At 44.4% G+C, this 23065-nt stretch overlaps 1 protein-coding gene across 3 annotated transcripts in view; it reads right to left on the reverse strand.

The window, feature by feature from the left end:
- The window catches only part of LOC8036660 (zwei Ig domain protein zig-4), a 313494-nt gene that overhangs the window by 146073 nt on the left and 144356 nt on the right, over window positions 1–23065 (reverse strand). The window contains exon 1 of one of the 3 annotated variants that reach the window (XM_042287553.1): window positions 8156–8276. The exons of the other annotated variants lie outside the window; for them this stretch is intronic. The gene's annotated coding sequence lies outside the window, so the exon portion shown is untranslated. Of the gene's footprint in view, window positions 1–8155; window positions 8277–23065 lie in introns of those variants that run through there. 3 annotated transcript variants of the gene reach the window in all.

Here is a 23065-nt window from a genome sequence, read left to right on the forward strand (position 1 = left end):
CACTGGCTGGAATCGAACCTAGACTTTCCAAGCGACAGTCAAGAGCGGTAGCCAAGAGCGGTAGCCAAGAGCGGTAGCCACTCGGCCACGCACGCTGTCGCTCGCCGACGCGCGTGGTAATATTACCTCTAGCCAAGGTACAGCTGCTGCAGCCATTGTCATCCACCCATGGCAGACAGCTTTGTGGCAGTTGTGGTGGCAGGCTGCCATCAAAATAGCGTTGGTGATATTTTGTCCTTGATTGAAATTGTTTGACAGAACATATTTTTCAAACCCAGCGTGTACGGTAGCCCGATCTTTGAGGACCCGGTGAAAGTTTCACGAAATCGCAGCACTGGGGAAAAGCAGCACAGCACGCATCGAAAGTCGCATCGAGAGAAGCATCGAAAGCAGACGCCGGCATGGAGTCTGCTTTCGGTGCGAGCTTAGCTGCTTTCCACCGGTGCTGCGCTTTCGTATAACTTTCGCCGGGTCCTCAAAGATGAGGCTACCGTTCAGGCCGGGTTTCAAGAATCTGCTTCGTCAAACAACTTCAATCAAGCAGGAAACATCACCCACGGTACAGTGTACTAGATCCACGGCTATTTTATGGCAGCCTGCCGCCATTGCGCTGTCCGCCATATTACTATGATGGCTAGAGATAATATAACTCTACCACAAAGATGGCCGACCGTGGCCACATTCCCGTCCATAGGCGGAGCTGGTCAAACGCGATCCAGCCAATAGACATAGAGATCAGTGATCCTGCCCGTGACGACAAAAACGATGATAATGATAGCTAGAGAAGCGCCCCCTATAGTTTGCACACGCCGCCAATACTTGGTTTCACCTAAGTCCAGACGAAGCCAACGCTACTATCTGATTGGACCACTCAGGCAGCGCTAAAAGCGCACCATTATGGTGTTCATAGATTTTCTTTACGTTTTCTAAAGTCACTGAACCTATCATGAACAGAAAAGGCTCGGTGACTTGCGCTTCTGAGGCTGCTTGATTGGTCCCATTACCTCGTAGCGTCGTCTGCGTCTGGACTTAAGCTGAAACAGTATAACTCCAACGGAGCGGTAGCAACTGCCGCGTCTTTGCTGTAGTATCTGTTTCTGGAACCTCTGATAACTGCAGAATAATCCTGCTTTGCCGAGTGGATACGTCGTGACCAACACTGATTTCTGCATTGCGATGTCAAAGGTAGCTCATACCAAATTCAAGACTTTCGTCAAGAAGCCCAGAAGCTGGAAGAGGGACGCTTATCAGGCGTGTCTCCAAGGGACTGCCCCACCTCACTGTGTCGCGTTTTCTTTTGAAGTAGAACTACGTCTTTCTCCGCGCTTGGAAGGGGGCGCAAAGTTGTGAGATCCAAGTCACGAAAACTTGGTCACGGAAGTAACGTTACAAAGATAACACCGGAGCGCCGACCGGTTGTTAGACCGATTTGCATCGCCGCGCTCCCTGACGGCGCGCCGTGACTCCTGCCAAAAACCGCGCAGTGCGCACGGGCGTCCTTTTAATGCCATAGTATTCTTTAGCTCGCCCTTCCCCTTCCGCGGATTCCTTGGACTTTCTGGCTTCCTAATGCGCAGTAGGTATGCGCAGTAGACCATTTCAGCTCACATTCTCACACTCCTTCACATTTGCACCCTCTTCGAAGGACCTGACGACCCTGACGTCGTCCTCCACATTATCCTAAAGGTCGTCTTTGAGGTTGTCCTAGAGATCGTCCAAGAGGTCATCCTAGACGTCATCTTTGACGTCGTCCTCTAGAACGTCATCTACGTCGCCATTGAGGACGTCCTAGAGGTCGTTCTAGAGGTCGTCTTTAAAATTATCGCCGAGTTCGTTCTATATGTCGTCCTAGACGTCGTCTTTGATGTCATCCTCTAGGACGTCGTCCTCGACGTCGTCTTGGATGTCGTCTTTGAGGTCGTTTTATCGCAATTGATAGACAACCAACCAGGCACGTAGCCAGGACTTTGTTTCGGAGGGGGGGGGGGGCGCCCATGACAAAATGCTGTATGAGGGGGAGGGGGAGAGGAGGTCCCAGCAAAACAGAAGATTTCGGGGGAAGGGGGGCCGGGCCCCATGCCCCCCCCCCCCCCCCCCTGGCTATGTGCCTGCGCCTAACAATTGCAGTTTCTGCAACAATTTCTTATATGCTGGCTTGCTTGTTTGCTCGCTTCAACGCGACGCGCTCCTGTAAGATTGAAACTGCGATAGACGCCACTCCGGCAGCCGTGATTCCACAATCTTCGGTCATCGCTCCGGGCAGCGGCCGAGCGGCCGGGCTCGCGTCCTCTGCGGCACCCCCCTCTCATTTCTTTTTCCGCCGACACGTAGTTGTACGGAAATTTATGCAGAATAGTACACCTAGCACCGACCAATTGTTTTTGGCATGATCAAAGGAACCCGCTTTTGCGAGTGATGTTTCAGACCCGTCTAGCAAAAGCCGTGCCGCCTATTATAGTTGCTTGCCACTAGGGCCCACCAGGTAAGTGTACTTGGTTTATAAAAAAGGCAATAAATGCTTTTTATTTTTTTTTTTTTTTGACGTGAGATTTTCGTGTCACTATCGGTGTACTGTCTCGCTTAAACGATTGACGCGAGACGTCAATTGCACGCATTTTCCCGTGCCACGTTTCAGGCAACAGGTTTTCGGACCAGGGCAGGGTGTTCTTGTTCGTGTTAACAAGATGTGTGTATCCCTGATCGTTAAATCGTTTTGCCTCACCTTCACATGTCCATATTGCCCCGGAAGGAATGGGGTGTAAACTGACTGCTGTGACTGCAGCCAGAATGTATCGAGCACGGTCCCTACAATATTGGAACGCTGTCCTTTTTAGGGCGTTTTACAACATACTCTAAAGAAAGATTTGTGTATTAACCTTTACACCATTTGTTTCGTCCCTGTCGAGAAGCATGCTAGTGTGTGCCCTATACAGTTTATTATTATTATTATTTTTTTAGATTTACAGCTTTGTTTAAAAAAATGCGTGAAAGCTACACTTATGCGGTTTGGGCAGGTGAGTTATACGGCAAGGGGGACATAGTATATAGGGCTAATCGTAACGAACAGTCGGCTAATTAAATTAATTTGGTTAATTAACGTTTTAATTAGTGGAAATAGAGATATTGTTACCATTAGAAACTTACTGAGCGTGGTCGAAAACCACTAAATTAATTCTTCTTAGAACGACTTGAAGCTCGTGGGAAGGTCGGGGGCGCACCCAAGTTATTCCTCGTGCTGCAGGCGATCATCTAGCAGTGGCGAAACGCGGATCATTAGATTATCATCCGCGTTCTGCCACTGCTAGCTTTACGCCTGCTACACGTCCGAGTGGTAACCTTGATGCGCCCCCGAGTTTCCCACGAGGTTCAAGTCGTTCTATTAAGAGTTGGTTTAGTGGTTTTCGACGACAATCATTAAGTTTCTAATTGGGAACATATGTCTATTTTCACTAATTAAAAGTTAATTAACTAATTTTATAAAATTAGCCGACTTATCACAAACATGAACCACCCACATATTGTCCCCCTGGCCGTATAACTCACCTGCATAAACCGCATAAGTGTAACTTTCACGGCTTTTTTTTTTTTAAACAAATCTGTAAAGCTTAAGAAAAACACCTTGTATATTCTGGCACTTGGTTTGTACAGTTTCTGGAGGCTGTGCAGTTCATTATGGCGGCGCGATATACTGAGAACTGTCCAAAATCAGAGCGTCTATTTTTTGCTGAACTTACAATACAATACAATACAATCTTTATGTGCCAGTTCAAATGAAAATCCCACATAAGCCAATACTGGCTTATGTGCTCGCCATTGCAAAATAAATGGAGTTTTTAGCTCCAGAAAAATATAGTTACAGTCTATTCCACTAATTCATTAAACAGCAATAATGTATAAGATATCTGAATTTTGGCACTACTTACGTCACGTCGTTAACTACAATTGAACTCATCAAAGCGAACCGATTCCCTTGGGGGTGTTTTTGACTCTGTTCAAGTAGCCACCCTTTTTACAGCATTTTTTTTTATTTGGGGGATTTTATCTTGAGCAACTCTTGAGGTAATATAATAAAACTCTTGGGTACATATTAATTTCTTGTGGCCACTCCATATTTGGTATAAATATATGGTTAAATATATTTTCTATTCGGTCTTAACGGTCTTCCTTTGGCATTTTCCACGTTCTGTTTGTTTTTGAAAAAAAAATTATAGTATCATACTTCATAAGGTCTTTAAAACGCAACATTCCCAGTTTTTTATGAATATAGTTTAGCAGATCGGTTTCTTCACTTAGGTACTTCATACTTTTGGCTATCTTTTTTTTGGATCGATTCTGTTGTTAGTTGTAGATATTTGGCACAATATCCGTAAACTGTTATTTCATATTGAAGTGTGGACTTGCCCAGTAAATATTGTATATCATTCTTAGATGGATCGAGGGACCATATCTTGTATATGATACACCTGCGCCATTTAAATCCTTTCTTTTACAGACATCTTCTACATGAATATTCCATTTAATATGTTTATCTATGTGCATCCTTAGGTATTTGACGTTATCAGCGTATTTCAGCGGAACGCACGAGCAATTATTGCAATTCTGCTCGTTTCATTTTATTGGTAATTCAGTCAGGATTTCTTTTCTCGGGTTTCGGAAGCATAATACTAGTGTTTTATAAGAACGTTTACAACAATTTGATTTTTCTCGGTATCATCCTGTCAATTTGTAAATGTCTTGTTGCATCGTCTTTACAGCTACTTCGTAATTTTTCTGTGCGTATACAATTACTGTATCGTCTGGAAATTGAAAGACCTCACTTTTTAATTTAACTTGGGCTATCTTGTTAACGTACACATTAAAAGGTAGTGGACCGAGCACTGTACATTGCGGTACTGCCTGCTTGACTGATTTCTCTGAAACATTTTGAGCCTGGTCGTACCATATGATACCAGTCACTAAGACAATTCTGGAATAAGTCATGCATTTTTCTCCGAATACTAGTTCTGTGTAATCTATCTAGAAATATATTATGGTTTATTGTTTCAAAGGCCCTACTAAAGTCTATGAATAAAGCTAGAAGATATTTACTTCGGTTCATATTTACATTTACATAGTCAAAGAAAACTAAGAGGTCACTGGTTCCTATGTGCTCCCTGATCTATATTGTGTGCTAGAATAGATTATAACTTAAAATATAGCTCCGAAGTATTTTACTCATATATGTTTTATTATATAATCGATCACGGAGAGTATGCATACTGGCCTATAATCAGAGGAATTTGTTTTCGCCTTTTTGTATATTGACTGAACAATGGATGTTTTAAGTTTCATAGGAATATTGCCACTAGATAATACATATTAGTATAATTGTAGTAGCGCAGGTTTTAAAATATTGACATGGCATTTAATATCTCTAGCTCTCATTTGATCCAATCCCACTGCTTTATTAGTCTTAAGATGTTTAATAATTTTAATCCTATCACCGTCGTTCATATCGGGGGAAAATAATGAATTACTGTGTCTTATTTGATTGCTTTGTTTTTTTTTCTATTTCCATTCAGCAAATGGTATTAATTGATTATACATGTTCCGTATTGAAGCTATGTGCTAGTGCTTCTAAATCTTGTTCTGGTCGAAAGTTTATTTGGATTGTGTCCTCAATAGTTTTTTTTTTCTTAACGGTTGGTTTACTGAAGTCCATAATTGTGCAGTATCCCTCGTCTCAAAAAACTCAGTCCATTAATAGTTAATTTTCATGGATCTTATCGGCGCTGTACCTTGGTTCCTAATTTTCATGCGTTTTTCTTCGTATTTGTCATTATTAGGAAAACGCTTAAGTATTTGCTAAGTTTTCGTTTTTTTTTAATCAAGTCATCAATTTCTTTAGTCCCTCACTCGCTCTCTTGCGAATACGCTTTTATGTGCTGCATATTTCAGATGGTTTTGCATCATTATCTTAGAATAAAAAAAATATCGTACAATATTTCTTGGTTTTGTTCTTTAGAAACTTCGTTCTAGTCTTTTTCTTCAATATATTGATCCACTTTTCTATTGTTAGTAAATGAGCGATCAATATTTTTAGTCTTGGTATAGCTAAAAAAAAAATCCACAATGTTTGCTACTACGAAGTAATGATCGGCTACTTTTGGGGAAATGACAGGCCTTTCTTGTCTGTACGTGTATAAGGTATATGATCTATACACGATTGACTTGGTTTCTCTCCTGATATTTTTTCTCTTGTAAATCATATACCATGGATTCCAATACCGCCTGCGTTATGTCATCTAGGCATTTATTGGTAACTAAACTCGGTTTTCTTGTGTCTTTCTTAATGTCCCCTACAACTATCATGTCAGTGTCTGTTGTCATTTAACCAGTTAATGATATCATATAGAATTTCATTTACATTACCATGAGGTGCACCATATATGCTTAATATATATGTTTTTTTATTGTTATATTTAATTTGAATATAAAGTGCCTCCGTGAATAGAACATAATTTTATTGCTTTTGGATATCTTCCATTTTTGGCTTGCCATAATCACGATTCCTCCTCCTATCTTCTCGTCTTTATAATGTGAAAGCACGTCAAATTATTTAGAAAGAACGAGCTTTTTTTCCTCCGGTTTAATATTAATTTCCGAAAATACAATTACGTCTACATTATCCAAGTATGGTTTTACCAAGCTGTTTATTTCAGTGAAATGTTGTCTAAGACTGCGAATATTGGCATCGAGGAAAACAAAACAAAACTCGTTTACAGTATTGTTTATACTTTCCTACCATTTTTCAAAAGAAGAATACGTTTGTTTTCAGCCCATGACAAATGAAATAAGTAAATACTGTAATTCAATATGGGGTCACCCTGTTGGGCGCTCCATTAGCCACGAAAGAATTGTAACGCTCTTATCTGCCCCAAGTTAGGGCATCTGGTATTTTTATCCTTGCATGTTTTGGGCGTAAAAAAAAAATAAATAAATAAAAAGACTAGAACTCATTCCGGCGTTGAGCGAAGATGTAGGGCTGCAGGGTTCGGGGTTTGATTCCAACTGAGCCGCATGCTAAATTTCTCTCGTTAAGTATAATTATTCCATGTTATAATTACGTACGATTAAGAACTATGTCTCATGTCTGCATGCTATGGGCTGTGTCTGATTTCTCTTACCTTGCCCCGCGTGTATACTGCTTTTTCGTCACACTTGAGCGTAACTCTTTTTGCATGAAATCCCGTCCATAAACGCATTCTGCTTTAAGAAAAAAAAAAATGAATCGTCACTCGTCCGTGAAAGAAAGAGTGGGCTTTGGTCAAACCTTCCTTGTCTGAATGATTCTCGGCAGTCGCTGAGAGCTGATGCAACCTAGTGCGTGGCGAGTGCGCTCAGCAATCTTTGCCCTCAGCAGCCAACGCCATTACGCCGCCACCAAGAATGCCGAACAACGAACCAGAAAGGAGGCTATGGAGCTGCTCATTCATAGAACAAAAACCATAAAACTTAAACGACGGCGCTCGCTGGTCGTCTTTTCGCGCTTTTATCCTATGCAATAAATCAGAAAGCAAGAAGCGCGGAACATAATGGGTTCTGCGTTTCCGAAGTTGTGGGGGAGTATAGGCGTGCACAGGGCGTGACAATTTGGCCATGTATTCCACCCCCCCCCCCCCCCCCCCCCCCACACACACACACACCGAAACTTGAGCAGCGCGACAGCGGCTCCAAATTGATTGGGTGCATAAAGGTACATGAGAAAGAGCATACATATTTCGTAAGCTGGTCTCAACTGTAGAGTTGAAATTGGGCCCGCGCGCGCAGGCTTGCAAACCGGGGGACTTCAATCTTCGACACAGTAGTGAATACACAAATACTCGTCGCATCGCGAAAAAACCACAACAAAACAAAACAATAACGATTAAAGCGTGTAGCTCAGCTTCTCACACCCAAGTCCAAACGAAGGTGCACGTCGAGAAACAGATGCTTCAGAGTCCTCGAAAATAAATTTCACGAGCGTTAGAAACCGACATGCGTCACCCGACGCTGACGTACCTCGCGCCGCTCACGCGCAGAGCGGCGCTCCGCAGCATTCGGGACCGATCGCAACAAAAAAGAAAGCGAGAAAAAAAAAAAAGTCGTCACGCGCACTGAGCGTACTCCGACTCACCAGAAAGTCAAAGCGAGTCTGGCTGCAGAATCCACGGAAACAGCACCGGTGCGGTTCGGGGCAAGTCGAAACACGTGTGGGTCCTCGAAGCGCCACTTGTGGCCCAACGAACGATGGTGATGGTGGCTCGGATCCGAATGAGAGCCAGTTTCCTGGGGAATCTTTTTATCAAGAGGCTCACGCCAGTAGCGCGTCGTGCATGATTGGTCGACGGGCGTCGGGGGGGGGGGGGGGGGGGGGGGGGGGGGAGGGGGGGAGGGGGGTGCGCACCAGCCCCCTTGGCCGGAAAACGGGCTGAAGAACTCGTTTGGTGTAGAGACACTGACGTGCCGACTCATGAACAACAGCTGGCTCTGGAGTGAGGGAGCGCTCCGACGGCGCATCCTCATTCCTCTATCTTTTAACGCGTTCGAACGGCGAACGTTGGCATCCGCCTTTCGGCGTTCGCGTTCGAACACGTTCGAGCAGCGAGTAAATACAGACAGCTCCGTCAGTTTGTACCAATAGACGATAGCGGCCAATTATGACGGCGACCGTCCTACACCACCCGGATAGCAAGGCCGTTGTGGGGAGTTTGTCAGCTGCCGGAGGCCGGGCCACAGTTTTGTGTGCGGCTGACACTTGCGTTAGTCGCTGGGAACACGAGACCCGGTAGAACGCAGTGCCCATGGCCAATCTCTTCCCTGCGCTGCATGTTGAAAATCGAGCACCCTTGTTATCTACAGCTTTAGTATGAGGCGCCTCCCACACATAGTATGCGATTGAAAAAACATCTTGCTAAACATCGCGCAGGTGATACGGGGCAAATCAGTAAGTCACAAAAGTCTATTGTGAAACTCAACGGTGCGGGATACCAAATTGAAAACCCTTTTTATTTCTTGACATGTCCTCCCCCAACATTGACATATTTATTCCATCTCTTCACAAGTGCCCCAACACCGTCTCCGTGAAATTCTGTGTGCTGCTGTCTCAGCAACGTGCGCACCCGTCCCACTGTTGCTTTTGTCGCAATATCAACACGACGACCAGTTCGCTCCTCATCAACAATGTTTGAGCGCCCTTGAAGAATTAGTCAGCCCAGTTGCGCACAGCTTTGCGCCCAAAACACGTCTCTCCCTAAACAGGAAACATTTCTTTGTGAATATGTTTTACTGGAAGCCATTTGGCCCACAAAAAAAGGCACAACTGCAGGCTGCTCTTCTCGTACTCTTGTCGAGCAGTCGCCACTTTTAAACTGAGCTGCACCTGCGTGCGTCTGTTACCTGGTTACTGCGCAGCGAATAACACGACGCTTGGTTGTGTTGCCGCCTACTGCCATATTTGGAAACTTGTCACTATTTATATTATATATTTTATATAATTTTATTAATTACTTACTCGAGGTCGGCCTTTCTTGAGATATCTGCCACCCTCTAAATGTGACCACTTTATAGAGGAAAATGTGTCAACTGGCAGTGAGGGGATCTCCTGAGCTGTTCATACGTGAAGGGTTTTCTGAACGTTTGTCCGAGTGCATATTGGGGGTTCATAAAGCATTTTACGTGGTATAACACAGAAGGACACGGCGCTAGCGATGCCCATCCTAATAAGAAAAAAATGAAGATGTGTGGTGACTCAGGTCACAACACCAAATGTCACGAGAGTCCTGCTGCTCTGGTCTGATATTTGCTATACTATACAGAGGGGAAATCAAAGGTCGTCTAACTTCCTGCTAACTAAACGTGGAGGACGACGTCAAGGTCGTCGGGTCCTTCAAAGAGGGTGTGAATGTGAATTAGTGTGAGAATGTGAGCTCAAATGGTCTACTGTGCATACCTATGCGTATTAGGAAGCCAGAAAGTCCAACAAATCCGGGAGGCGATAGCTAAACATTTTCTCATATGTCTGTGTCTGTAGTTCGTGATCGTGGTGTTTAATTCAACAGTAATCTTTCTTTTTCTTACCATGTCTCTCAAATGGTTGGTTCAACTGTAAGATTTATAGGCGTGATTTGCCGTTTAACCCAGGAGTTAACAAATTCATACTGTATTATGCGCTTATTTTTTAGCCTGATTCGTTCTGGCCTTGAGTTTGCAATGCGATAGCTAAAAATGCTATGGCATTAAAAGTACGCGCGTGTGCACTGCGCGGTTCTCGGCAACAGGAACGGCGCGCTCTCAGAGAGCGCGGCGATGCAAATTGGTCGTCGCTCCGGTGTTATCTGTGTGACGTAAATTCCGTGACCAAGTTTTTATGAAATCGATCTCCCAACTTTGCACCCTCTTCCAAGCGCGGAGAAAGACAGTTCTACGTCAAAAATGAGTGAACGAACCAACTGGCCTAGTAGTTTTTTCCTGGGGACACTAGTTTTTGCCTGTAGTGCGACGGGGATGATATAGAGGCCGTATTTCCAATGGACTTTATTTGAGCGCAGCCGGCTCTCAGCACCACGATTCTGATCACTGGTGAGTTCCAAGATAGTGAGGCTGGGGTGGCGTTCGGTGGAAATTGCGTGAAGTTGTCATTTGAGTTGTTTGCCGAAGTTCTTGCGACGTTCCAGATGGCGAGCTACAATCACATAGTTTCAGCGGTGGACAAAGCCATGCCGGTGTCCTCAATAAATTACATGGTAACGTCCAGAAGACACTAACTCTAGCCTGTTGAGCTGCCAGGGGTATGCCGGCCGCTAAGAACGTCACATCGTCGGCGTATAACCTAGAGCCGAGGCCCGAGGATCTCCACCTTGTAAAGGCGGAAGGCGAGCTCGGCCGCCATATTCAAAGGGTTCCACAATGCCACGGGGGCGCATTGTAATACCCCCGTGGCATTGTGTGTGTTAGGCCCCGAGGTTGAGCCCACCATCATCTGGAACTGGGGTCATGTGGAAATGACAATGAAATTTAACATGTGACCCGTGAACGCGAGGCTTTCAGCAGCGCGGATGACGCTGTCGTACGCTTTCTGCATGTCGGCCGCTACGATCGTGCGGGGAACGGATATGAAGGGTGCAATAACGTCGTAATATATTGGTGCGAGGCTATCTGTGTGGATAGGCTAGGGCGAAATCCGGTTGGTATAGGGTGCAATTTGTTATTCTCTAAGTTAAACGTGATGCGAGTGGGAACCATGCGTTCCATCACTTTACAGAGGTGAAGGAGATAGGGCGCAGGTTGGTGGTGCTAATTAGTGACTTCCCCGGCTTGGGGTTGGGTATGACTGGGGAGCGCTTCCAGTTGTTTGAGAGCACTCCCCGCCGGCCAAATGTCATTGAACAAGTTGAGGGAATCTTACATGCCTCCCTCCGGGAGGTTCCGGAGAGCACTAATCATTATGCGTTCTGGGCCGGGGGCGGTTTTGCACTTGGTCGTGCTAGGGCAAACACCAGTTCCGCCCTAGTAAAACCCGAATGCTCGGAGAGATCTAAGGTCTCCTCCTCAATCTGGTAGAAGTCAGGTGAGGATGGAGTGGAAGGTTAGAGGTAGAACGTCTCCGCCGCTAGTTTCGCCAACTCGTTGTCCTCGATGTTCAAATGCAGGGCTAGGTTGCGACCCGTGTTCCTGCTGTTAGTTTTTTCGGCCATGCCTTTTTGCATGCGCCAGACCTTTTGGAGTCCCGTCTTCGCGTTGAATGAATTGCAGTGCGTCTGCCACGTGGATCGGCTAAGCTTCATAAGGTGTACTGATTGGCGTTGGCTGTAGCAAGCTTAAGTTTGATTTTGAGGCTTTCGCTGTGTTTGTTCTCGTTTGTCGTGGGCCCCGCAGTGTGTGCGGGCACGACAAAACGTTGGCAGACATCGTTATATATTGTGAGAGTCTCCAAACTATACTCGGTCACAGGACAACTGATCCCATCCTCAGACCCCACTGGCGCTCGCTGAGTCGTTGGGCTTCCTTATACCAACAGGGCAACCGCAGCAGCCCGACGAAACAGGGCGGGGAGAACATGCAGACAGGCCTGCTACAAAATCGAACCTGATCCCCAGCGGTCTCCACAAGCCTACTGTAGAGGCGGCCAAAAAATGATTGAGGACTGGTGGAGAAAGGTTCACATCAGAGGCCATTAAGACCCAAGAGTCCCAGGATTTGGCAGGAACTCATATCGAGCCCGTGCGTTCCTAAGGGAAAGAGCTAAAACATAACCTTTATCATCATGATTATCGTCTGTCGAAATTGACTAGGAAACACCTTTGGCAAGCGCCGACAGATGATGGCGGGGGGCATATTTCGAGAGGCTTGGAGACAGGACGCATAGCAACGGAGGCCGCACTGGATTGGCTAGTTATAAAAAGTGACGCCGTGAGGTAACACTTAGCAACCGAAGATCTCCAGCGACGTCTGCCTTCGCCGATTTCGGCGCCGCGCCGTGAGGTGTACAGTGGAGCGCGTGTTAAACCAACCCGGCACCCACGTTTACGCAGGTTCGCGGCTATAGTCTCCGGATGGCACATCAAAACAATGTACCCACCTTTGGCCACCCGTACACGCCGCCTCGCGGCGCCCCGTACTCTGGCAGGCAGAGGGCGTCGACGTACTTTGACAGGCAGAATACAGAAAAGGAGTTCAAACAATTAGAGGAAGATCCAATGGGGGATTCTTAAGAAATGCCTTAGCATGACTCTTGGAAAACGCATCACATGTCCCCCTTTGGGAAACGCTAACAATGGCCCCGTAACGAGGCCAAAAAGAGGCAGCAAAAGTAGGGGAAGCAAAAGAGAAAGCCAAAACAGAAAAGTGAAGGGGTCAGTGTCAGCGATTCCCAAAGGGGGACGTGTGTGGTGTTTTCCAAGGCTCAAGCTGACGCATTCTCTAAAAATTCACCAAAAAATGTTCTTGTAATTTTTTGCATATTTTTTAATCCTTTAAATATCTCATATTTAGAGCCTGTCAGACGTTAGAACCTTGCCTGGTAACAAATGTTAAAAATGCGTTTTATGTCTTCATTTATATTACCAAACGTGCAAGCGTGACGGATAAGAAGATCTATAATATCTCCTGTCAGGTGTCCTAAACAATCGATGCTATACGATTTCGCGGTTGACGCACATTTGAAAATATTCCAAATTGTTCTGAGCTATCATACAGGAACAACTTCCCGAACTTAACAAAAAAAAAAAAAAAAACGGTGAGTGCGCCGGCGAGCTGGTGGATCGGTTGGGGCATACGATTCCGTCGCCTGTTCCTATGTTTTGTATCACCTTACGATGGCCTACAGCCAAGTCAAGACAAGTCAATCCAATGCCGTGTGAGTGTCACGTGACCTTCGAGAGGTGCGCAGTGATGCGTTGTCACTTGATATGTTGAATTGACTGAGATGGCTCCTAGCGTCCGCTGCAGGTCATCATTGTAGAAAACATAGTATATATCGATGTGTAGAGAAATTAATCGAACCATTTTGTCAGCAGCCTACCCACAATAACATACTACCCTGTTAAGGTAGCGCAGTGCAGCACAGTCAACCAACTACAACACCTTCAGGACCGAACGTGCCGCAAAGTTCAGATTTCATAGCTAATATCAGGCATATCACTAATTAAACGACAAAAACAGCTCACAGCTTATTCTTCATAATGCTCCATGGTGTCTGGGAGATAGTGCGACCAAGTACGGTCACTTTGGATGCGGTGCTCGAGTGCCACTAGTGGTGGAGACAGAAACCCTCAAACGGTAATTCACTTCTAAATAGACCTAACTACAATAATACTTAAAAAAACAAGCGAGCTGGTGATGATTCGTGTTAATAAAATCCCGAGACTCAGGAACACAGAAGGGGACGAAAAAAACTGAACGTTCTTTTTTTTCTTTTTTAGGTTAGAGTGATACAATGCAAAATGTTTCTTTTGATTTCGAATTACCAATTTTAAAGGGTTCATTGAGGGTAGTTCGCGAAAAATCGAGGATGATTTTTGTTTTTAAATGCCCCTCATAAGTTTTACAATTTTGAGTTCTTCAAAATTTAGATTTCCGGGCGGAATGCAAAAATACGGTGGTTTAAAGAAATTTATTTTTTAAATAAACAAATCATAAAATACTTTTTACCAAAAGTTTCATCTTAAAACTTATTCTAAGATGTGTTAAGAAATCGCAGAAAAACGCCTTAATATAAAATGGCTGCGTAAGTGTCCACGTTTGTCATTTTATTTTACTCGTAATATGAACCCCAATAAAATAAATTTAACTACGTTATGTAGACCCGTTGGCATGCTTTACACAAGATATTTAATTTGTAGAAAGTTGTATTGTTTTATCTCTGTAGCCCTCAATTTGGCGTCTACACGCAATTGGCTGTTCCACCTCCTCTCAGACGCGACTTTATTTTGCGAATACAAAGAAATTCCTTGCAAAGGTAAGGTCCATTGTGTTGTGCAGACAAGTTCTGCTACCCCATGTAAACATTTATTTGAAATAAAAAAAAAGGCATGACACCCCTATGACCGTCCCATCTGGAGACACCCTATACACACTGGCATCCTTCTCTGCTGCGCCGTGAAGGCGTTCTGAGCATGCGCGTTCTTCTGCGAAATATCAGACGCTTCGAATACGTTTACAGCTCAGTTAGGCGAGATATCTTGCCTAAGCGCTGGAAAGCTGTATTAGCGCCGAGATGTTTCGGTGGCACCCTCTTCCTGGTTCCGTTCGTGACGTCACGATCAGAAGTTTCCTAGCAGTGATGTCATGGGTTGCAATCTTTGAATACTTTTCATCAGTTGCGAGTTACAATTTCGATGGCATGTGTAAAATAACAAAGGAAGCTTGGAGTCATCGCATTCTTAAAGGTTCTCTGATGAGGTTTCTGAGACGTCTAAATAGGGTGATAACAACGGTAACTCTGGGGGATCTAAGCATCCTAGAAATCCATAAATCATAACGAAGCGCGGCCGATTTTCCTATTAAAAAAGCACTTAAAGAGCGAACAACCCGAGGTCATCTCCAGCGATGGGAAGAGCATTGCTCTGGCAGCCAGGGCGATTTGTGACCAATGAGAACGTGACATTTCGTTGAGATTGCAAACGCTATATTGCAAAAGGTCCGTGTTTTTGTAGATAAGAAAAGCAAATAAGAGTAGTCTAAAAATGATAATTTTTCGCGGAAACTCAATACTGCAATTATCGCCTAAAACACCACGCACCATGTTGGTATTATTTTTTTTTCCCGCAAGAGTGATAGCTGTCCGGTCGTCAGCTCTTGAGTGCACGCTCGCTGGGTTGAATCGTAGTCCGTGCTGTGTGAGCAACGAGCCGCGCGCATTCGAGATATCACTCCGCGGTTCCACCGGTCGAAGGCGCGAGGATCCTTCGCTCGCTATTGGCTGACAATGGTCCAGGTTTCGGAGCATGCTCCTCCCATCACCGGAGATGACTTCGGTGTGTTGGGACCTTTTTTTATTAGGGAAATCGGCAGCGTCGTCATGATTTAGGGATTTCTAGGTTTCTTGGAGACAGCAGACTGAGTTAACGCCATATTTAGGCGATCTCAGAAACGTTGTCAGGCAACCTTTAAACCAACGTCGTCACAGGTCATACTATGGCATCGTGCTGATTTCCGTCAATGAAAGAAATATTTATCCACATAAACACGTCACAATCAGCGCTTGGCCCTCGGGACGCCCATCGCACACCGCTAATAGCTTCTCCTCCAACGTAGCGCAACCCAGAAGACCGCCTTGGAGCACGCAGGGCGCCGACGACACAAGCGGGAAATTGTTCGTTCTACGTCACAAGTGGAGTAGCACGGAATTAAGCCGCGCCAGACGCACCGGGGGCCTCCAGTGGTCCCATTTACGCCGCTGCCGGAGGCCCCTCGTCTGCGGCGTGTCTGGCACGTAGAAGACAAGGCCTGGGCATGACGTCACCGTATCCCAAGCGGCAAATGAGGTGGCAGACGTCTTGTCGTTGCCGCCTGCTTTGCCAGGCAAATCAAGAGGGTGACGACGCAGACTGGGTGGCGCCGCCTGGATCCACTAGTCTTGACGTGTGGGCCTTGTCCTCTAGCTGACTCTGGCTCGTCGCTCTCTTCCGCTGCCCGCAGGCGGCGTGCGGAATAAATAGCTTATAAAATGGCCGCGGCTAGTGAGAGGCAAACTTCACCGCATTGCCGGGTCCAGAAGCGAAACGGCCTTTTTTTTTCTTTTTTTTTTTTAAGTGGCCGATCGATGGAATTTCACTGTCAGCGTCAGACGCATTCCTCAAATAAAGTGACCGCAACCAGTTAATGCTGCCTCGAATGGTACCTTTATCTGCAAAAATAGTCCTGTTAGCCGTGAGACCTCATAACTCAAGCACTCGACTTAATATACCAGACAAAAAAATTCTTTAATAAACGTTTCGCCTCCCATGCGGGATGCATCATCCGTAGTTACAAAACGAGTGTACGAGTCCATCTCCTCTCGTTAACTACCGATAAGGCCTCCGGCATGGGAAGTGAAACGTTTAATGTATTTGTCCTTTGCGCTATGCAAGGTCGGCATGCATATTTTACTTGTTGTAACTCGATCATTTACTCGGTATAAATTGATTTAAAAGTCACGCGTTACTGAACTCGGTCCGAAGGTAACACGATGCTGAGCATAATATTGCACTTTGCGTATTGTTATATTTGCTCGGAGTTTTTAGGCATATGAAACTTAACGCTTTGAGCGAAAAGCACGCGAAAACTTTGAAAGGCCTTATTTACCACTTTGCGCTTTGATCTTGTTATACCGTGAGAAACGCACATCGCGGGACAGGCTGAACAAAAGATTCATGTCCCGCGCGTTTTTCTCGAAAGGGCTGCTGACATGGTGTCAGGGAGTCGTCACAGGACTGTTCAAGGGACCATGCCACTGTTTCCAGAAAGATCAGTACTTAGTGGCACAACATCGTCAAGGCAGGTCAGGAAAACTAACACATTTAGCTGCGATGTCATCAAACCACTAATTTGAGCGGCGCCAAAATTGAACACTGGAATTTGCTTTAAAATTTTCTCAACCACATAGTTAGACTATTGAAATGCTGTCAACAGAGAGGTGTATAAAGAATGAGAACCTGGGGACACAAATAGCCAGTCAGCAGTAGCAGAGACACCTCTGAAACGTCATTTTAATCTTCTTGAAAAAAATCAGTCTGGCAGCCACAGCGGCATGATCTGCCGTGTCTAGCAGGTGCCTCTTATAAGCTCTGCTGAAGATCGCAGAAAGGGGACATCCGCGAACTGATGTACGTGACGCCCAGTTCTGTCCGTTTCGTCGTTCACACGGATGAAGCACAGATGGGAGGGATGTCAGTGTTAGCAATAAAATTTAGCATTTTTGCAGTCTTAATACCAATGCGGAAGAATCCAGTGGTTTCTAATCTGACACCAACGCTTTTAGCGACCAAATATTTTCACAAACATCACTGATCCGCGGCCAAAAAGAAAAGTCAAAATGTGCTTTTATTTGTTGACAAGTTTATAGTTTATAAGATGTTTTCTCAGGCAGAGGTCCCAAAGTTTTCAGAGCAAACTGTTGAAGAGACCCCTTGGTAATAAATGGTTATTAGCGATTCAAAGTTATCCCAGCATTTAACATCAATCAAAGACACAACATTGTAAACACAGGAGAACAAAGCTACCCAGAGTAAAGGAGCAATTTTGACACGTACATAATAACAAAAAGATATAAAACCAATTGGAAAGCAAAGAAAAAAAGAACATTATAGAATTCCAATGCAAATCAGAAACAGAAAAATCTATCAATATAAACACTAACAAGACTAACAACTAACACTAATAACTCTAGGATTGTTCGTACCGCCCGAATTCTCTCATTCGCGCCTCCGCCGCGATATGATCACGCCATCGCAGCACATCGTTAAATGCTTCCGTCACGTGATGCGCGCTCCGCGGAGAAATTTCGCGATTTCTCCCGGTATGGATGTCGATTCAGAGGATACTAGTCGTACTTCCGACTAGACTATTTGGCGCCCATTCAACATCGCAGGAATTCATATTTAGTCGAATAGTAGTGACCTCAGCGTCTATCGCTTCTGAAAAGCTGAATATATTCGGTACATAACAGTAGAGTATAGTGTCCAACTAGAGCCCTTTATATACGCTCACATGAAATCATTATGTGCCCCATTGAAATGAGAGTTAGGTCTACCCAAATGGAGGTATAAGTCCGCGACTTTTAATTCACTTTGCAAACATTTGTTCGGTTGTACTTCAGTTCGATACTAGCTTCTGATAGCCACTGCAATTCTAAAAGCGCCGTCTCAAAACTGAGTATAAAAGTAGCGTCTAGTGTCTGACCAAAGCTCTTCACTTCAACCCCCGTAAACTGATAAGTTACCAAGTAGCAGAAATGCACTTGAGTGAAGATATGGCTAAGTTTAAGGGCCGCGTGCAAATATGTACACGGTTGTACTTTAGTTGGATAGTACACTACACTAGCCACTCTGTCTCAAGATTGAGACTAAAGGTCTATAGAGTCTAGTGTTCGACCTATGCCCTTACATCCACTTCCGAGAAGTGATAAGGTGCCAAGTTACAGATATACCAACTGAAGTGAAGATATGGCTGTATTCTAAGGCCTGCGTGCGGCACTACTTCGGTTGGATAGTATCCTTCACTAGCCACCGCAACTCAAGCAGCACTATCTCAAGATGGTGGATAAAACTTTGAAGTAAAGCTACTATCCGACCATAACACTTCACATCTACCTCCGAGGAGTGGTAATGTGCTAAGGAGAGGTAAGAGCGGTGTCTACCAGTGTGTAGATACGACGGCGTTTTAAGGGCCCCCGTACAAAAGTGTCTTAGAGCTTTTGGCTAGTAGTCTTCATCGATACACTGGACGCGCAGTCTCGAAACAGTCTAAAAATGTAAACCATTGTGTCAGACCGGAATTTTCGCATTCATCCTGTGAACTGACAAGGTGGCAGATAGCCACTCCTCCTCAAAGGGAGGTATGACAGAGTGCTACGGGCCGCCATGCAAAGGAGTGGAGTATAGCACTCAGGGGCCGAAATTTCGTCAGGTGTCTACTTGTCTGTTTTTTATTTCCTTTATTTATTTTCGAGAAACACATTCAAGGAAAACAACATAATGTCATTGTCTGGATCTTTGGCACCTTGCTAGTAAAGTTTCATTAAATGGTTACGTATAAAATGAAGAGTTGAATCAGATGCTCAAATAACTGATACGCACAGTTACATAAGATAAGATAATCAAAATTACGAGTCAATGAAACGATTGATTACGATCAATAGTATTGTAGTAACGCAATATTGTATAAACTCGCAACAACAATGCACTTCGCGTAATCGTTAGAAAAAGGAAATATTATTGAAGCTCTCCACCATTAGCGGATTTCTTGATTGCCAAAGATAAATTATTCCATACTCCAGATCTTAATTCCAATCAGCTCAATTTGCCGTTCACCGTACGAATTATAATGGGTTGCGACTCGCGAGATTACTTGATAATAATTGGGGTTGTGGGGATATTTATACAGCGTGTAGTTGGTCTGCCATTAAAGTTTCGACGAGTCACACGCTGTAGATGAGCAATTTAGCCAGTGCAGTACAACCGCTAGCCTGGGGTCTTTAACGTGCACCACGCAGTACGAGATTACTTGAAAATTGCAGTATTCAGTGGCACTTGTGGTACGGTCAGTGCTGTACAATACTGAGTCGGAAAGAGGGCTATTTCGGGTCATTTTACAGTGATTAGTGCAGCGACCTTGTATTGGCGAAAAGGAAGAAATGGCGCTATATATAATTTTAGGAAAAGAGGAGCGGTAGTGGCTTCGTAATTTTAATAGGCTAGTTTGCGAAACGCTCGTTTCTGTAACACAATGATAGACATTAGGAACGAGATGTAAATGAAGGCCCATGACTATGCAATACGAGGGATGACTGGAATGGAAAAGTAAATTTGTAGAAACGTTCGTAACTTTCCTACATATGTCATGTATGCGAGGTTCCCAATCAAATTATGAATCAATAGCAATTCCAAGGTATTTATAAGGTGCCCCCCCACCTGCTCCAGGTTTTTTTACATTTATGTATTGTGTAATCCTCGTGCGTAATATGCCTCCGCTTCGATTTACATATGCATACTTTGTTTTAGATGTGTTTATTGTTAGTTTAGTAGTGTGACACCATTGCTCAATGAGCTTTACATCCAAGTTTAGTGCTATTTGAATTTCTCATATGGCAACTCTGGAATCGACAATACTCGTGAAATATACATAAATAATTGTCTGTGAATGAATAAGAACATCCGGTAAGTCAGTGATGTACAGTGAAAAAAAGGATGGGGCACAGCACCGATCCTTGACGTGCGTCTATGGTGATCTGCTTTGTCGAGGATTGATTGTTTGATAAGAAAGCGAGTTGGGCACGCGATGACAGATAGCTTTCAAGGAGCCGAAAAGAAAGACCGTTAAATCCTTTTCGCCATAGTTTCTGCAAAAGAGAGGAATGGTGAATGTGGCGAAAGTTTTTGCTTTAGGCGAATAAAGATCGTTGCACGTACTTTGTTGCTATTACGTGTTGATTAATTGAGCAAGAGTGAGAATAGCGCTAGCTGTTGACCTTCTTGCTGAAAACTCATGCTGGCATCAAGTAAAAACTTCGTACTATGTGAGGAATGCAGTAATTCTGGGGGCAGTCTAGATCAAATGAGTGTTGAGAATAAACGAAGTACGCATGCGACATTTACAAAACTTTGAGTTATACGAGTTTTATGAAGTGGTTAGGGAGTATATGGAAAGGACGGATGGTGTCTGGAGTATATTTTTTTCAATGGGGCAGTGTACACAAGGTCATAGGTCCAATCAGAACTGGTTATTCGACAAGGGAGCGTGGGAAAATTGGCGCTGAGGGCATATGGGAATATACCAAATCAGGGTGTATAGTGATATAGTTTGCTCGTCCTTTGAAAGCCGAGTGATAATCAGAAAATCTAAATTTGAACAAATAACTGAAATGGGAAATAGGCGTTGGCACCAAAAGTATTCAAGCAATGGACCTTTTTCGAGTAACGAGCGCCGTCTGGGGTGTTGCCTGCGAACTACAAATGAAGAGCAGCCCAACATGCCTCCGCTCATCAAAACACATTAGCATCGTGCCGTTGTATCGGTTTTCAGTGCTCTTTATACCCCGTACTGCCGATACTAAAAAACAAAGCGTCAAAATAGACTAAATACGCGCGAAGATGGATGTTGCTGTCGCCATTTTCGCAGAACATCGTCTCGATGTCCTGCGAAAATGGCGACGGCGGGAATGTACGCATGCGCGGACGCTTACTGGAAAAAGGTCCATTATATATATAAAAACTTTATGCATAAAATGAACGGACCGAACCTGAAAGCTCACATTTAAATACTTTCTCACAAGGTATGGGACTGGGTAGACTAGTTCAGTAGAAAAGGGAGTAAAAGGATGTGGAGGAAAAAAAATCTCGGAGGTAAGAATGCGAGAAATCAACTTGAGCAATATACAGGTCACAAAAATGTACATAAGAATATAACAGGTGATTGCTAATTTACGGGGAAGAACTTTACTCTTTATGGCGAGAACGGGTCTGTTAAAGAAGAGGCATAAAGGGCAAAAGTTGAAGAGGTTGACACATATGTTCCGTATGCCATTGCGATATCGAGGCGTTAAAATGTGTAGTTTTAAAGTGCACGGGGCTTCATCGTGCTCTCCCTGAAGGTGTAACAGCAATGGCGGGAGTGCTGTATTTTACTTGCGAGAATGAAAGAAGGAAGGTTTACAATCCCAAAAAGGAAGGTTAGAATATCGGTGGAGAAGGTCTAAAGAACCGTGATAATACACAATATTGGCGGAGTAGATTATTTGACGACGGAATTTATATCAATGTTTAAAAAGATGACTAAATGTTTCTAGGCCAGGTGGCGCGAGCTACACCCCAATGCGAATGGTTTATTAGCCAATACAATTCTATAATTCATTCGTCCTATGATTGAGTGCACGCCTACTGGAAGTGCGCTGGTAGCCTTCAAAATGCCTCCCAAAAAAATGGTCTGAAGAAGACATCGCTGAACAGAAGCGGTGGCCCACTGAGGGTCAGCGAGTTCGTCATGCCAAGGAGACGTCAGACGAGAGAGGACAGCGTTTGCTCCGCGCAAAGAAGCAAGCTGGCCTTGTTCTTTACGACCGCAGTGAAACATCGAGTTTGGTCTCCATTGATTCAGCGGAGTCTTTAGAGAAGAAACATCGGCATGCTATTGTATTTCCAGGTAGGCTGCAGCGATGCACCGCACACATAGCCCGATGTTTAGGCGTACACTGCTGACGTATCTTCTAGGTCGGCTCTTTTTGAGCTTGGTTTTGCAGCCACTGTGTTTGCTCGTTTCTTAATTTAATGGAAAAAGGTTGAGAAGGTTTCTCAAACGACCTTCTAATCCTGAGAGACTTTGATATTGTGAGTTCTGGGAAAAAACCGAACGTAAAAAAAAAAAAGAAAAGAAAAAAGATAACCTGGCTCTGTCCGAAGCGGGTACCCGACCCTTTTCTCCGGGTTTTCTCCCTTCCCCGCCACCCCACGAATATTCGCAAGCACTGCGTTTCCAATAGGAGTCCGCACCTTTTTTTTCCAATAGGGAAACAAGAACCTAACTCAACCAGCAAGAAAAAAAGAACAGCAAATAAAATTTATCTTTTTGATAAAACCTGGGAGCACATAATATGTCGCGAGTGCATTGCGCGTGCGTCACGGTTGGTTACGGGGAATTCTGGAGTGTTTCCACATCAGATCGAGGAATGATTGTCCGGGTGACCTTTTTTTTCATATTTATGTAAGAAACATATCGTAAAGCCATTTTCTTGGGAGGAGATTCAGCTATATGACGAACCAGAATGTTTTCCCAGAGATATAAAATTTCAGAGCTCGAGGAGTGAAGAGTGCCAAGATTTCGCTATGCTACTTTACACAGCTGTCAATATCAC

The sequence above is a fragment of the Ixodes scapularis genome, unplaced genomic scaffold, assembly GCF_016920785.2.
Source record: "Ixodes scapularis isolate PalLabHiFi unplaced genomic scaffold, ASM1692078v2 PGA_scaffold9__187_contigs__length_104089568, whole genome shotgun sequence".
Lineage (NCBI taxonomy): Eukaryota > Metazoa > Arthropoda > Arachnida > Ixodida > Ixodidae > Ixodes > Ixodes scapularis.